Source organism: Pleurodeles waltl, chromosome 7 (genome assembly GCF_031143425.1).
Source record: "Pleurodeles waltl isolate 20211129_DDA chromosome 7, aPleWal1.hap1.20221129, whole genome shotgun sequence".
In the NCBI taxonomy this organism is placed as follows: Eukaryota; Metazoa; Chordata; class Amphibia; order Caudata; family Salamandridae; genus Pleurodeles; species Pleurodeles waltl.
The window spans coordinates 794660410-794678423 of record NC_090446.1 but is presented as its reverse complement, the minus strand read 5'-3'; the positions used below and the strand labels follow the sequence as shown (position 1 = coordinate 794678423).

General features: G+C 41.7%; 1 protein-coding gene across 2 annotated transcripts in view; it reads left to right on the top strand.

Moving 5' to 3' along the window:
- Positions 1–18014, top strand: part of RANBP17 (RAN binding protein 17) — a 1172021-nt gene that overhangs the window by 326103 nt on the left and 827904 nt on the right. The window lies entirely within an intron of this gene.

Sequence of the window (18014 nt, the reverse complement as noted above, 5' to 3'; positions counted from 1 at the left end):
TATATGCTAAAAGACTACTCCTTCCAGGTTTAACAATAACTCAAGAACCCCTCATTCAATGCAAAAAATATAAGTTTTGAAAAGGAAATACCCTACCTTCTAATGCACCGATTTCCCAATGGCGAATGTTGCACGAGAACGCCCGATAAAAGATTGCCCAAAGCGGCATTCTCCCTTTTAAAGTCAGGCATTCAATTACCAATCGCGGTAGAAACCGCGAGACAACTAGCGAAATCGCGCGATTTCGTGCTGAAAGAGCCTCAGAAACTAGCGTCGGCCATCTTGAAATGCTCAAACTGCGGCCTACTGATTACAAAGAACCGAAAATAAATAATCCGGATTATAAAAAACATACCGTCAAAAAATAAGGTCGGTCATCTTGGAGTGGTCTTAAATCTAGCCAACTAATTAAGATAAAGACCCCAACCACAATAGAACTACAACGTAAAAACTGCAAAATAAAAAATAATAAAAGATAAGAAACATAGAATGAAAAAACACAAAAAATAAATAAAAAAAGAATGCAAAGATTACTACAATAATTCATAACAGCACATCCATAGGGGGTCCTGCCAGGATTATATATATACATCCATACCAATCTCTTGTCATGAATGGACCAAGACCTCTCTGTTTGTATATAAGACAAATCACGAAAAGGCAAATATTGCCCAAATAGGGAAAAGGAACCATTCACTTCTAAGTGAGAGAACCCACATCTAGAAGAGTTCAGATTAAGGCATTCTCCCAAGATATACACTCATTGAGACCTTTATCATATGTGTCTAGGGTAAAAATCCAAAACACCTCCCGCTTTTTCCTTACATCTTCCATTGTTTTGCCTGGAACGTCCTTGATCTTTTCTAAAATCGTCCACGTCAGATCATCAAGTTCATGTTTTTCCTTCAGCCAGTGTTGCACCAGGGGAGCTCCCTCCCTTTTGTTTCGAATACTCGATAGATGTTCTGAGATTCGTACTCTGTCCAGTTTCTCCCACATACCCCACTGAGCAGGGACAGATATTCAGGTACACACAATTAGAGGTTCTACAGTTAGTCATGTCACATAGTTTGTATTTCTTATGTCCCCATACCACTAGATCTCTAACAATAGCTTTGGGGCATACTTTGCAGGTTCAACACTGGTGATTTCCCAAAACTGGGACAGTACCGGTAATGGACTTTTGACAAAATTATTTTTCTCTAGCTAAAGCTGTCTTAACTAATTTATTGCGGATGTTCTGGGTTTTTTTAAAAGCCAAAAGAGGTCTCTCTAATGGTATAAGAGTTTGGTCACTATTTAGAATTTGCCAATTGCTATTAATTATTCTCCTGATTTTATCATTCATATTTGAATGTTGAATGACACAAACTAATTGTTGCTTAGGTTCTTTTGTGCATTGTTGGAACATACTTTCTCTATTGTAGTATTTTGCCCGTTTGTAAGAATCTCTGATCAATCTCTTAGGGTATCCCCTCAGGAGGAGCTTCTCTTGAAGCACATCTGCATGTACGTTGTAATCACTCAGTTCCGTACAGTTTCTACGGATACGCAGAAACTGACTGAAGGGAACCCCTTGTTTCTGACTTCTAGGATGGTAGCTATCAAAGTGCAAAATGGTATTCTTTGCCGTGGGTTTTGTATATAGTGATACCTCTAGCTGAGAGTTCTGACTTTTTATCCAAATGTCTAGGAACTCAATTCTGTCCCTACTTTTTTGGATGGAAAATTTAAGATTGTGTCACATAAATTAACCCATTTACAGAACTCTTCTAGTTGTTCTTCATGTCCTGACCAGATAAAAAAGACATCATCTATATACCTCGACCAAAGCCTGATATTTTCATAAAAAGGGGCAATTTCATTGTATATATGAGTCTGTTCAAATAGGCCTACATAAATACTGGCAACACTTGGAGCACAGGCTGCTCCCATGCTGTACTGACTCCCTTCTTCTACTGATAAGTCTCTCCATCAAATTCAAAAAAATTACTTTCCAATACAATCTTAAGGCAATCAAGAACAAACAACAGGTGGTCCGTCATGCCTTCCTTGTCAAAAATTTGTCGAACCGCCTGCCAGGCTTCATGTTGGGGAATATTTGTATACAGGGCCTCAATGTCCATGGTAATCAGAAACTCAATATCTGGATTGAAATTAGCCCCTTCCAGGATTGAAATAATATGTCCTGTATCGTTGACATAAGCAGGAAGTTGTACTACTCTTGTTTTAAGAAATGTTTCCACATATTTTGATAATGGTTCCGTAACAGACCCTACTGTAGACACAATGGGTCGAAACGGAGGATCCGTCTTACTCTTATGGACTTTCGGAAGACCATATAAAATGGGCACTCTCGTAGTCATAGGATTCAAGTATGCGTATTCTTTTTCACAAATCAATCCATCATTATATGCTTTCAAACTGACTTCCTGAATTGTCTTTTTCACTTCCCTTTGCCAACCGCTGTTGGCTTTACTGTAATGCTCCGATATTCCTAACATAAGTCTGACCTTATATTTGTACTGGTCCGTATCCAGGAGGACAATTCCTCCCCCTTTATCACAAGGTTTAATAACAATGTTTTTATTCTGCTGTAATCTCAAGAGGGCCTGGTGTTCATTTCTAGTCAGATTGTAGTTAGGTTTGGGATTGAATTTACACAGTTTTTTAACCTTCTCGAGGACCAAGTTCTCAAAAATTCTTATATCGGGTCCCACCATGTCAAGGCTCGGGAAGAAGGTGGATATAGGTTTCAACCCAGACAAATTATTCTCTACAGTATTATTTCTGTTCTCGAAAAATCTGCTAAGCCTAATGCGTCTAAAAAACGCATGTAAGTCAGTAAGAAGTTCAAAAAAGTTGATGGATACACTTGGGACAAAAGATAAACCTTTTTTCAAAATAGCTTCCATGTCTGTATCCAAGGTACAAGAAGTAAGATTAAATACTGGTATGGGATCTAGTCCCTCCCGTATTGTTGTCTCCTTGTCTGCAAGAAATGTGTAGGGGTGTCTGTGTTGTAGTACCTGCCCCTCTGTGGATTTCTGAACCTGGCACGTTGTAATCCTCGCCGGGATAAAAAACGGTTGGACTGATTGAAACCTTCCTGATAGGAGCTTCTATTACCCAATTGTTCGGATCTGTCACTAGTGCCTTCACCCTCAGACTCAGCTGTATCAGAGAACGTAACAATTTTTTTACTGGTCCAAAACTGCCGGTCTAGCGGTTGACCAGTCTGGTTATATTCCTGATAATATTTCTCTGACAAATAAGGGTAAGCTTTCTCTTGGGTAAACCACCTAATGTCCTTTCTAAGTTTATCTGACTTCCTTTTTATCAGGTAAGTGCCGAAAGAGTCCAATTCCTGGTTTACCATCTCTAGTTGTTTCTTGGCTTCCTGTATAGAATCTTGGGTTTTTAATTCATCTTCCAATGTCTGTATTTCTACGGCTAGTATTTCAATCAATTCCCTAGCAGTCTCCACAATAAGGATCATCCAATCTCGGGAACATCTATTCGATATTAAAGACCACTTCTCTAAAAAATTTCGAATTTCTGTAAACAAACCAGGTATGTTCCTCACCCTTAATCCTGCTGGTATTACTCCTGCCCTCAGATATTCTAACATAAAGTCTGCATGCAATTCTGTACGTCTCGCTTTCTTTTTCAATTCCACCAATTTAAACCACCCTTCTTTAGGCTGATTAAAGCCTAAGTTCGACACTGAGCCTGTCCTTGGTTGCCCTAATAGTTTAATCAGATCATCTTCCGAGAATCCAAATGTTTTTATCACATCCATATTTGAAAGGTAAAAGATGAAAAGTTAAATACTAGATTACTCAGAAACTCGTCAACTAATCCAAAAAAGAAAAAAGAGAAAAAAGAAAAACAGAAGAAATATAAACACAGAAAACACTAAGGTGAAAGAAGTGCACACGGTGGAAACAGGAATCTCAAGAGAATCAGACATACATCAAAAATCTATATACACACATAACCCCCTCGACAATTTTGTCGTACCACAAGGGGAAAAGACTATCGAGGGTCCCTGGTATAATGCGTAGCCCATCCAGGGAAATACTTGAATACAAGAAAGAAGAATGAGCTACAGCTAATGTTCACTGTTATTTACAAATAGAAATATAAACATCTGTCACATTTTGATTATGTTGCAGAGCGACTGCGCTAGGTGTAGTATTTTATTTGTTTTGCTAACATTGTAAATTATATTTGAATTTTTTTGTTAGGCGGTTGTTTTACTAACTTATTGACTAGGTATATCTTCTGCTTCTTGCTTATTGTCTACAAGTATTTGATTTACAGTTGAAGCACATAGCTAGTCTTTTCTGTTACTTAGGAGAATGTTTGTATTCTTTTCAGTTGCTCTGGTCACTCCTTAGGGTATTGTATGAACCTCTGTGTCAGCTTTTACATTTTGGCTATTCAGATATATTCTACTTTGAGGTAATTAATTTGTGATTGTTTAAGCTTAAACAAATTGTCTCATGAAACTACTCTTAAAAAAAACCTCTCCTGTTTGTGTCAAATCAAAGAACACAGTGGTGCTCATGCTAGTAAAGTGCTGCTGATATCTGTGTCTAGTTAATTGCATTGTTTTACATGTATGCAAACAATTAAGAATATGCATGCATCTAATTTGTATAGAAGTGTGATTAAAATCTTAGCTGATCCTTTATTAGACTAACATAAAACCACATCATTGGAATAAAAAAAAAAGTGCAGTTATAATTTCTACCCATCATTGCAAGATTATTTCCCCAGGATTGATATGCATGCTGTCTGTGGAAGTTGGCTGCATCATCATAGAACTCCAGTTGGGTTAGAGGGAGGTGAAGGGAATGTGTCATTTAACCTCTGAAAAACGTGATCACAAGTTGACCGGTGCCCCCATTAAATCTAAGAGTTCACAGAAGTGACTTCTTGTGTTATTCATATCTGTTGTGCCAACACCTCAGTTGTTCTTTGGTTGATGACTTGTTGGTGCATGGAACAGTGTCATCGAAGATCACCAGAAAAGCTTTATTAGATCATCCAGTGCTTATATTGACTGCCTCCTGTTTCCATAGTACGATGGCCAGTAAAGAGTGGGTAGTATATTATTTGCACTGTGAGATTCTCATCCATTGTACAGACTTGGTAAGTTGTAACTAGTTATTTTGGAGAGAGAATATGATATTGGTGCAAATACCTTAAAGGCTTGGTGGCATTGAAAGCTGTTTTAAGAGAGGAACTAAATCACATATCCTCCACCAAAATACAAAGCACAGCTAAACAAAAATGATCTTAATACTTAGAAAGTTCATCAGGAATAAAGACATCATTTTTAGCATGTCAGAAAGGGAACCATACCAGCTGGGTACAAAATTGAACTTTATTATAATGAGAATGGGAAGAAGACATGTTTTAGATATAGGTAACCCTTCTGGTCACCTGCTGGCCTATAGACTGAAAATCTAGGATCAAGGCCACCCCTTAATTGTTTCAAAATGTTTAATGGATCTTGTTGAACACCAGTTACTAGAACGCACACTTGAAGGGTTCTTTTACTCCCTGAAAGAGCCAGAAGCTGTTCCTCTCATGCTGAAAAGGCTGTCACCAATATTGGTTAGAATCAGCTACTGTGTACTTTGTGTCTCATAAGAATTTTGGATCTGTGTTTAGGGAAGCTCTGAAGTATTGAAATGGCATGATGAGAGGGAGCGCACCAGTTACTTTTTAATTAATAGATGTAGTCATAGTTTGAAAAATAAAATAAAAGTCTCTTTGCCTGGGCACCTAAGAAATTGGAAGCTGTATGTGGATTACAAGATTATGGCATTATTCAAGCCTGCTACTTAAATTCCAGCTCTTATTTTTAAGGTGTTGTTATCTTTGGTAAACAGGCTGGTTGCAAAATTAACTCAAATAGGCTCTGCATCTCATCTTTGCTGAATTCCATTTAAGAATCAGTTAATGTGTCCACGGGCTGAATCATTTCGATAAAATATACAGAGTTCATACATATTTTCAGCGATATACAAGAGGTGTAGCATTTTTACAAGAGACGCATCTCACGGATGTAGGAGATGGGACTTTTTTTTTTAAATAAAGGGGGAACAAATGTTCTCACCAGCTCACTTAGCTTATGCAAGGGAAGACTCGATATGGGTGGCCCCAGCAATAACATTTTTGCACCATTATTCGAGCCGTGACCCCAAAGGGAGATATGTGCTGGTGTATGGATTGTTGGAAAGAAGGGAGATATATTTGTTAAACAGCTGTGCCCCAAACCAAAATGGCAAAAAGTTCTTTGGGTCCATATCAGACTTGGGAGCCCCTTCTCTGGATGTTTCCGTGATTTGGACTGGGGAGTTTAAATGTAGTTTGGATGGAACTATGGGCAGACACCCCCAGAGACCACACGTAACCAGCTGTGTCCACTTAACTGATTGAGGTTATAAATGAATGGGGATGCATGGATATATCGAGAGAACTCAACCCAAATGCTGAGTGTATGTTGTCCAGCTTACGTAACACTTATAATAGGTTAGACCGAATATTGACCTCCAAGTTTGCGGGCTTGATGGTCAACAGAATTCAATATTTAAACCAATTCTTATCGTATCATTCACCTTTACTGATGGAGCCAAGAGTTGACAAACTTAGGGCAAGTGTACTCACCTGCAGATTAAATACACAAGCATTAACTGACACCCTAACTCAGACTGATGTAGAGGCCACATTATTGATGAATGTACAGGAAAACTGGGGATCTAGACTCACTGAATCGGAAGCTATAAAAATAGTTCTGCGGGGGACTTGTATGACTAAATTGTATGGAGCGAAGAGACAGATGCAGGAACCCCTAAAGTGCAGGAGAAAGGACTAACCCTTTTGCAGACACAGGAACTACTATAACCTCACAATAAGCTAAAATTGCCTGAAACCTAAAAGTTTCAGGGCGAGACATGGGACCCGCTTGACACAGTCAACGCCTACATAGGGAGGGTGATAAATCTAGTAAATTATTGTCATGTTAACTAAAAAGAGAATGACTGCTCCATGCATTTTGACCATAAATACACTGAGCAAGAGACTAGCAGTGACAGAAAAAGACATCAACAAGCCACTCGTATGTTTTTTGTCCGTCATATAAATTCTTGGTACAGAAAGAACATCCTCTGATTCAGGAATACCTGAAGGAGAATATTCTTCTGCAACTTGTGAACGCATAGATAGCTAGAGGAAAGCTAGAAATCCAGATGGAAATACAAAAGGAAGAAATATTGGAGATAATAGAAAGTATGGCCAGGGGAATGTAGGAGGGATAGGGGTTAAGTACCCTTGAGGGAACTGCTTCCCTATGAACTGCAGATAGACTAATTGTGATTTATAATGGAGCCAAATAATGTGGCAGCTTGCCGCCATCAATGAAGGAAGTCATAACTCCATGGTGTTAGAGCCTGATAACCCTATGGAAACGTCATCTAATAGACGTCTGTCTCTGATGAATACTGATGTTAACATTCTTTGTAAAATGCTAACGAATAGTTTGGAGGGGAAGGTAGGGAGCTTAGTGAACAAGGATCAGTCCGGGTTTATGCCGCAACATAGAACCTCAATAAATCTACACAGACTAACCTATCTATTGCATGGTATTTTGCAAATGGAAGAGGATGTCGCCTGTGAAACGTTAGATATAGAGAAAGTGTTGGACTCCTTGGAGCGGAGATACATATTTGAGATCTCTAAAGAGTAGGTCCTTGATTGGAGCTTGCTGGGTTGAATCTGCCAATAATACACCAACCGCACAGTTAAACAGAAAACTATCAATCATATCCGATATTTGGCACCTCTGTTTTTTGCATTTGCAGAGCCCCTGACATTGTGTTAGAGTACGTCAGCCATACCTTTGAGCGATGCTACCTGCTGACATTGGACAGTTCCACTACGCCTGACATAGCTTGATCCATCTGAGAGGGTGTCAAGCCTGTGCACAACTGTAATATTTACAATTTGGGGGGGGGGGCAGTTCGCTGGTGTGTCCGCCTGTAGATTACTTCGCTGCCAGTTTTTCAGGTGGGAAACAGATACATTTAGATACCTAGGCTTGCGATTTGCAATTAGTTCCTTCTGCTGATCAATTATACACATACAATATGGGCAAGATCAAACATGTTTTAATCATGTTGGTCAGATTCTGGTATACGTTCCTTCTGTCAATTATGAGGCTTATTACTCTTGCTTAAATGTGATTCCTACCCAAGAGTATTGTAAGTGATCCAAACCTCCATGTACCCTATTACTAGGGACATCTTTAGTCAGCGTGTCAAATTAGTGATATCCTTGGTGTGGGCTTCTAAAATGGGGCAAAGTTAAGCTCGAATTGGAGAATAGAGGTCTGGCACTCTCGGACCTAGAACTATAGTATTTCACAAAGCGGCTCCAACATGAACCAAATTGGTTCTCCCAGGAGACAGTTAGGGAAAAAAGACTACTAAATGGTTCAATTAATATCAGACCCAAGGAGAAGATCTTATGACAGCCACTCTTCTCAAGGGTATTGGGTATTAGGTGGCTACAACCCTTAAACTGGCTATCCTAATGACAGTAAGCTATGGACAGAGGGGGTGGGGGTGCCACACTACAAGGATACCTTAAAGACATTTTCATCACATTCACCGAGGCCGAGGACGCCTTTGGGGTCCACCCAGCAAAGTAACTCCAGTACACCAAACTGGTGGGAATTGCCAGAGAAATCTGGGCAGAATTCCCACAGCCTCCAAGGCCCTCCCAGAACCTTGAAGCTATAATGTCTGAGAGCAGGGTCTTAGGCAGTTATCCCTGCTCCAAAAGGCATTTTAAGCATGTAAGCAGAAGGCACACCTGAATGTAAAGCAATGCTGGAAAGAAAATTTACAAACACCTATTGAAGTTGCAAATTGAGCAAAGACCTGCTCCCAAGTGAAAGAGAGATCGAGAATAACACGTGATTTGAACTAACACATTTTGACATGCTCCACTGTACTTACCCCGATCCAGTGAAGCTTTGCAGAATATTCCCAAAGAAAACATTTGTCTTTCCCAGATGGGGAAATACAGATACGTCTTTTTTCACATGCCATTTTCCTGTAGGGAGCGGTCTTGCTTTTGAGAACAAATTGGTGAGGATACATAAGATCACAGCCTTACCCGTACAATGCACTCTATAACAATGTTTGTTAAGCATAATTCCAAACTGGAATAAAAAGCAGTTCATCATCAGTTTGCAAGGTTGGGGCTGGTACTGGTCAAAGTCCACATTACCATACACTGGCTGCAGCGGGAGGCGCCCTTGGAGAGGAAGTGGGAAAGGGATATGCTGGAGTGGGCAGCAGCGTAGAACATCTACCTGAAAGTGATCAGAAGAGACCCAAAAGCTCCAGAAAATATACTTAGCTTGGGGCTTATGCTGTAAATCAGTGGTTCCCAACCTTTTGACTTCTGTGGACCCCCACTTTATCATTGCTGGAGCCGGGGACCCCCACTGAAACTTTCTTGGAATCCAGGGACCCCCCCACTGAGTGTTTACTGATAGCAGGGGACCTAATCTGTTAATATTATTTAATTTTCTAAGAAGCCACAGACCCCCTGAGGAGGCCTCGTGGACCACCACGGGTCCCCAGACCACAGGTGGGGAACCACTGCTGTAAATAATGGGGATGACATGTAAGATGATGCATGCTTTACTAGTTTTGCGTTACGAAATATATTAATTCACTGTGAGCTCAAAGATGATGTTGGATATCTTTGAATTATGCATTTCTGTTCTATACGGTGTAACACTTTCCCACCATGGTCAGTACACAGTGTAACTGATGGATGAAACTCTGATGTGCAAAATGACGCTTTATATTCAGTATCTGTGATGTTTTGAGACACTGAATTATTTACACAAATTCTGGTCCTTATATGTGACAATTAATAATTATTATGTATATGTATATATATATATATATTTATATATATATATATATGTGTGTGTATATATATATTTTCATACTTTAACCCCTTTGCTGCCAGGCCTTTTCCCCCTCCTGTGCCAGGCCTTTTTTTGCCTATTTGGAATAGTTCTCGCTTAGACCCTCATAACTTTTTGTCCACATAAGCTACCCACGCCAAATTTGCGTCCTTTTTTTTTTCCCAACATCCTAGGGATTATAGAGGTACCCAGACTTTGTGGGGTCCCCTGAAGGAGGCCAAGAAATTAGCCAAAATACAGTGAGAATTTCGTTTTTTTTTTTTAAATGGGAAAAAGGGGCTGCAGAAGAAGGCTTGTGGTTTTTTCCCCTGAAAATGGCATCCACAAAGGGTTTGCGGTGCTAAAGTCACCAGCTTCCCAGCTTTCAGGAACAGGCAGACCTGAATCAGAAAACCCAATTTTTCAACACAATTTTGGCATTTTACTGGGACATACCCCATTTTTACGATTTTTTTGTGCTTTCACCCTCCTTCTAGTCAGTGACAGAAATGGGCGTGAAACCAATGATGGATCCCAGAAACCTAAACATTTCTGAAAAGTAGACAAAATAGTGAATTCAGCAAGGGGTAATTTGTGTAGATCCTACAAGGGTTTCTTACAGAAAATAACAACTGAGAAAAAATAAATTTGAAATTGAGGTGCAAAAAAAACACACTTTTTCTCTATGTTTTACTTTTTCCTGCAATGTCAGATTTTTTAAAGCAATATACCGTTAAGTCTGCTGGACTCTTCTGGTTACGGGGATATATAGGGCTTGTAGGTTCATCAAGAACCCTAGGTACGCAGAGCCAATAAATGTCCTGCACCCTGCAGTGCATTTTCATTCTATCCCGGGTATACAGCAATTCATTTGCTGAAATATAAAGAGTGAAAAATAGCTATCAATAAAACCTTTGTATTACAAGATGAGGTGTTGAGGAGCAGTGGTTATTTGCACATCTCTGAATTCCGTCGCGCCCATACTAGCATGTGAATTACAGGGCATTTCTCAAATAGACTTCTTTTTTACACACTCTCTTATATTTGGAAGGAAAAAATGTAGAGAAAGACAAGGGGCAATAACACTTGTTTTGCTATTCTAATGTTCCCCCCAGTCTCCCGATAAAAATGGTACCTCACTAGTGTGGGTAGGCCTAGCGCCCGTGACAGGTAATGCCCCAAAACACAACGTGGACACATCACATTTTTCTACGGAAAACAGAGGTGTTTTTTTTGCAAAGTGCCTACCAGTAGATTTTGGCCTCTAGCTCAGCCGGCACCTAGGGAAACCTACCAAACCTGTGCATTTTTTAAAACTAGAGACCTAGGGGAATCCAAGATGGGGTGACTTGCAGGGCTCTGACCAGGTTCTGTTACCCAGAATTCTTTGCAAACCTCAAAATCTGGCTAAAAAAAACGTTTTCCTCACATTTCCGTGACAGAAAGTTCTGGAATCTGAGAGGAGCCACAAATTTCCTTCCACCCAGCGTTCCCCTAAGTCTCCTGATAATAATTATACCTCACTTGTGTGGGTAGGCCTAGCGCTCGCGACAGGAAATGAAACTAGAGACCTAGGGGAATCCAAGATGGGGTGACTTGTGGAGCTCTGACCAGGTTCTGTTACCCAGAATCCTTTGCAAACCTCAAAATTTGGCTAATAAAACACGTTTTCCTCACATTTCGGTGACATAAAGTTCTGCAATCTGAGAGGAGCCACAAATTTCCTCCCACCCAGCGTTCCCCCAAGTCTCCTGTTAAAAATGTTACCTCACTTGTGTGGGTAGGCCTAGTGCCCGCAACAGGAAATGCCCCAAAACACAACGTGGACACATCCCATTTTTCTACAGAAAACAGAGGTGTTTTTTGCAAAGTGCCTACCTGTAGAATTTGGCCTCTAGCTCAGCCGGCACCCAGGGAAACCTACCAAACCTGTGCATTTTTTAAAACTAGAGACCTAGGGGAATCCAAGATGGGGTGACTTATGGGGCTCTCACCAGGTTCTGTTACCCAGAATCCTTTGCAAACCTCAAAATTTGGCTAATAAAACACGTTTTCCTCACATTTCGGTGACATAAAGTTCTGGAATCTGAGAGGAGCCACAAATTTCCTTCCACCCAGCGTTCCCCCAAGTCTCCCAATAAAAATGATACCTCACTTGTGTGGGTGGGCCTGGTGCCTGCAACAGAAAAAGGCCACAAACTTGTAGAGATTATGGGGATAGCACAGCGAGTTGATAAGCACATATTCTTCTTTTATACATCTTTAGGCTGACTCTCCTTTGGGGACCCACACAAGTGAGGTGTCATTTTACTTGGGAGACTGAGGGGAACACTGGGGAGTAGGAATTTTGTGCTGGAGCGGTGATCGTACAAACAAAAGTCAGGAAAACATGCTTTAAGCAAATTTTGAGGTTTGCAGAGGAGTCTGGGTAAGAAAATGTTGGGGGATCCACGCAAGCCACACTTCCCTGGCCTCCTTGGTGTGTCTAGTTTTAAAAAATGTCTGGGTTTGGTAGGTTTCCCTAGATGAAGGCCGCACCCAGGACCATTAACATAGGTGCCCCTTCCCCCCAAAACACAGGTAGTTTCGTAATATATCATTTTGATGTGTCCACATACGTCTGTGATGTGCCAAACATTAAAATTGTGAAAAGAAACGCACTTAGGTTATGTGAAAAAGACCCCTCACCCACCAACCAAGTTGGTGGCATGCTTCATCATTGGGGTTCCACCTGAGACACCTAGCGTGTCACAAGTGTGCTGCGACGCCTGATTACAGCGGAGCAGGTTTTTTAATTTTTACCACACATACTGGTTGGATTTGGCACGAGGGTGAGTGATGGTTCAGTAAATCAAATGTTATTATCGGCCGATCTGCCCCCAGGGGGGTCCGAAATGGGATAAAAAAATAGCCCCCAATGGGAGCGACCCTTGCCCAAGGGGTCGCTCCCAAAAAGCATAACAAATAAAAATTCCCTGGTGTCTAGTGGTTTCCCCCCCCCCCCTGGGGCAGATAGGCCAAAAAGTCGGCCGATCTGCCCCCCGGGGGGGGGGGGCCGAAATAGAGAAAAAAAAATGTCCCCCAATGGGAGCGACCCTTGCCCGAGGGGTCGCTCCCAAAAAACATGACCAAAATTATTTCCCTGGTGTCTAGTGGTTTTTGCCCCCCCCCTGGGGGCAGATAGGCCAAAAAGTCGGCCGATCTGCCCCCGGGGGGGCCGAAATAGGGGAAACAAATGTCCCCCAATGGGAGCGACCCTTGCCCGAGGGGTCGCTCCCAAAAAACATGACCAAAATTATTTCCCTTGTGTCTAGTGGCACTTTACGATAGACACAGAATATCTATAATGCAAATGGGTAATGGAAATGTGGATGAAGCGAAGCGCAGGCAGCACTGTATGCACTTTTAACATTTTATGAAAAGCTGTATTCGTATTGGAATATAGCACTTTTTTTCAACAGTAGCAGTAAACTTGATATACGCTAACAGATATATTTTTGGATGTCTGTATATCCAGTACCTTATATGTTTGCCACTTACTAAATGTTGTTGTGAAAAAGTAAAAACTTCACATGTGCTCTAATTGAAGAGAAATAGAAAACAAGTGAAATGTGCATCTTGTGTGTATAAGCTGTATTATTGTAATTGTTAGAAATGGGGTCTCTAGTTGGCAGAGGTATACAGCCTTCTCCAAGTAGGGACCACAATCCTAGTCAGGGTAAATCATACACAATCCAAATTATCCTGTGCCCACCCTCTGGTAGCTTGGCACTGAGCACTCAGGCTTAACTTAGAAGGCAATGTGTAAAGTAATTGTGCAATAAATCATGCAATAAAACAGGGAAAACACCACAAAAATATACCACACAGATTTAGAAAAATAAGAGATATTTATCTGAATAAATTAAGGTCAAAACAATGAAGATTTGATAATCACAAGATGAAATATCACTTTTGTAATGATAAGAAGAGTCTTGAGTCTTTGAAAAGCAGCAAGTGTCTCTTGCAAGAACAAAGTACCTGGTATGCAGCAAAATTACAAGCACGGAGACCGCAGAGGAGGATATGCGAGGAGAACAAAGGGTGTGTGTAAGATTTCTGGCTACACACGGACAATTCGTAGATTAATTTCCATGCGGCTAGGACTTTGCGTCGAATTCCTCCGCGCAGGCTTGAATCCTCTTTGCGATGCGGGGTCTTAGGCTGCCCAGGGACGATGCGTTGAAATTCTGGGCGTGCAGGACGAAGTCAGAGGTGCTGCGTCGATTCGGTGGACGATGCATCAGAGTTTCTGTCACATGGCAGGCTGCTGCGTCAATTCCTCCTGCAAGAAGTCGGGCTGCGTCGTCCGGGCTCAGCGATGCATTGATCCAGTGGGCTGTGCGTCCAAGTTCCAGTCGCAACGCTGGCGCTGCGTCAATCTCCACTCGGGGAGTCAGGCTGCATCGTTCCGGTTTGGCGATGCGGTGATTCTTTCACTGCTAAACAGGCTGTCCGTTGATTCCGCCAGGCTGTGCAGCGATTTTCACCGCACAAGGAGTTCCTTTGCAGAGAGTAAGTCTTTATGGCCCTGAGACTTCATGAAACAGTAGGCAAGCTCAATCCAAGCCCTTGGAGAGCACTTCTCAGTAGAGCCAGAGTCCAGCAAGGCAGCAGGGCAACAACAAGGCAGCAGTCCTTCACAGCAAAGCAGTCCAGGTGAGTCCTTTGGGCAGCCAGGCCACTACTCTTGGCAGGTTGCAGGATCTGGTTCAGAGTATCTATCCCAGGAAGAGTCTAAGTTGGTAAGGTCAGGGACACGATTTATATACCCAAAAGTGCTTTTAAAGTGGGGGTGACTGCAAAGAGCGGGTTTGAAGTGCACAAGGTCCCCTTTAAGTACAACCTTGTCTGCCAGGGTCCCAGTAGGGGTTATGGCCATCCATTGTGTGAGGGCAGGCCACTGCCGTTTGAAATGTAAGTGTCAGGCCCTCCACCCTTCCAGCCCAGGAAGACCCATTCAGTATGCAAATGTGTACAGGTGTGACTGGGCATCCTGTGTTTGTGGTTATCTGGGTGAAATGCACAAGGAAGCTGTCAACCAGCCCAGACGTGGATTGGAGACAGGCTGTAAGGCACAGAAGGATTTTACGTGCAGAGAAATGCTCACTTTCTAAAAGTGGTATTTCTAAAATAGTAATATAAAATGTAACCTCATCAGTCATCAGGATTTTCTATTACCGTTCTGGCCATACTAAATATGACCTGTCTACTCCTTTCTGATTAGAATCTACCACTCAAACAGTATATGAGGGTAGCCCTAATGTTAACCTATGAAAGGAGCAGGCCTCACAGCAGTGGGAAACGAATTTAGGAGTTTTCCACTACCAGGACATATAAAACACATAGGTATATGTCCTGCCTTTTATCTACATAGCACCCTGCCCTATGGGTTACCTAGGGCCTACCTTAGGGGTGACATATGTAGAAAAAGGGGAGTGTAAGGCTTGGCAATTACTTTTAAATGCCAAGTTGAAGTGGCAGGGAAACTGCACACACAGACCTTGCATTGGCAGGCCTGAGACATGTTTAAGGGGCTATTTATGTGGGTGGCACAATCAGTGCTGTGGGCTCACTTGTAGTATTTAATTTACAGGCCCTGGGCACATGCAGTGCACTTTACTAGGGACTTACAAGTAAGTTAAATATGCCAGTTGGGAAGGAGCCAATGTCACCATGTTTTAAGGGAGATAGCATATGCACTTTCGCACTGGTTAAGTGGTAAAGTGTGCCGAGTCCTAAAACCAGCAAAAACAGTGTCAAAAAGTGAAGGGAGGCAGGCAGAAAGTTAGGGGTGACCACCCTAAGGCTGTCAGGTCTAACAGTCATGCATATAAATTATGATTGAAGATTGCTTGAACCAGTGGTACATCTGTGTATATAGGAATAAGAGATAGTAATACTGTGATTGTGCTCAACTTGAGATGATTATATTGTTGATGTTATTGACATGACAATTAAATAATTGTTGTTGTGTACTGCTCCTGGGGGTTAAAAGCCATGATTCAAATTGTTCCACAATCTGTCCTTAACAATCTACCAGTGATCCCTTGCATCACCTTGAGGTACTTTACCCGTTAAAATTATTGTAACATTCAATGTGAGTTATGCATGATAATGCCTGCTGCACCACAAAGTGAGATTGCACATTACTATCAGGCTACATGGAAAATACAACATGGCGGATGAAATGGGAGAGAATGAAAACTCTTGAGCAGTCTAATTGAATATTTTAGACGGTGGTGGTTAACGGGTGTTTTCCCCTTTAAATTGTACATTCTGAACACTGATAATCGATGACCCAGTACTACTACTGAAACGTGTTGGTCATGCTTTTTGCACTTTTACACTTTCAATTTTGTTGTTGGAAGCTGCTTGCTTGTTTCCCCGCTGTGGAGATGTGTTTTACTTTCATGAAATTAAAAAGGAGATAGATAGATAGATAGATATGTATTCTATTTATTAGAGAATGTAGGAATGTGGCATATTATTTTCCCCAAATATCTCATATCTATTTATGGACAAATTAAAGCATGATGCCCACCACATGCTCCTTGTTGCTCTCTTGCCTGTGTGCTTCTGAGTTGTTCTCCCCATCTTGTGTTTCTCCTCATGCCCTCTTCTGTGTGCTACCTTTCCTCTTTCTCCATCCCATCCTCTTTGTAATTAACCTCCAACACCTGCAGTCCTTTCCTTTTTTTTAATTTGCGCTGGCTGTCTGTACGTTTTTTTTGTTTTTTGTTTATTTATTGATGCAAGTGCCACCCGCCATTTTAGGTCAGTAAATAAAAACTTAAAGCAAGTGGCGCTCAAGTGATTCAAGCAAGTGGCGCTCAAGTGATTCTGCACGTGTCAGAACGCATGCATGTGTGAATGGATTGACATGACCACCATCATAATTTTGTTTGGCACTGCTGCACAGCATTCCAACACTGTACTGCACTGCTAGAAGCAATTGGCAAAAGCAATAGGCCCCAAATATGAAATCTATTGGCTGTGCCAATGCTTGTTTCGAAATCCAGCCCCAATCTTCATTTTTCTAGGCCACACCATTGTCTTGCATCACCTGTGTAAATATACTCTTTTTTGGAAAAGCAGATCATTTCATTTCAGGGCATCAGCATATCTTATTCCAGGCAGTCAGAACAATCATGTCCTACCTCCACAGCCAACATTTTGACTGGTATTATTTTCATTTTACTTAGACACACTTTAAGGTTCTCATTTTACTTACAGGGAAGTCCTGGCCCATGTTCCAGTCTGTCTAAAGAATTCTCTTTTCAGTCTAGCACTTGAGGTCTGCCTAACGCCCTGTCCTAAGAGTGTCCAGATTTAAGATAGTTAAAGCTGGGAAATCACACTTGTGCTGTAGCCAAAAGACAGATGAAGAAATGCGCTTTCAGTGACACGAGAAACAAAGAGAACTGCCCAACACTAACTGTCTAGGACCATATTTTGACTAAGATGCGTATGTTCATGGCACGCTCAGGGTCAATCAAACTGGGCCTTTCTTCCAATCCATTCAAGCAAAATGATAAGCTTGTAACAGGTTTAACGTGTTTCGGTTGTTAAAGCAACCTTTTTTCAAAAATACATACATACATCTCCTGCTGATCTGGTAATGGGGTTGCACCAACGTGAAAAACTCAAAATTTTGAATTTGGTGACACCATTTGATTTGATTGAGATGCTCATTCGGAGTTTGGCGGGGGGCTGAGGCCGCCCGCCATACTCAACCTGGCACCTGACCTCTGGTGCCGTTAGGACACTGCCGGCCGTATTCCGACTTCACCGCAGGGCCAGCGGGTGGAAACACCGTTTCTGCCTGCCTGCCCTGCATTGAAGAGGGCCTTGACATTGACGCCGGATCAGAATCGAGCCGGCCCCAATGTGGCAGTGCAGCGGCAGCAGCAGCATCCGTTGTGCATTTCACTGCCTGTAATTTGGCCCGTGAAATGCGCGACAAGTGCAT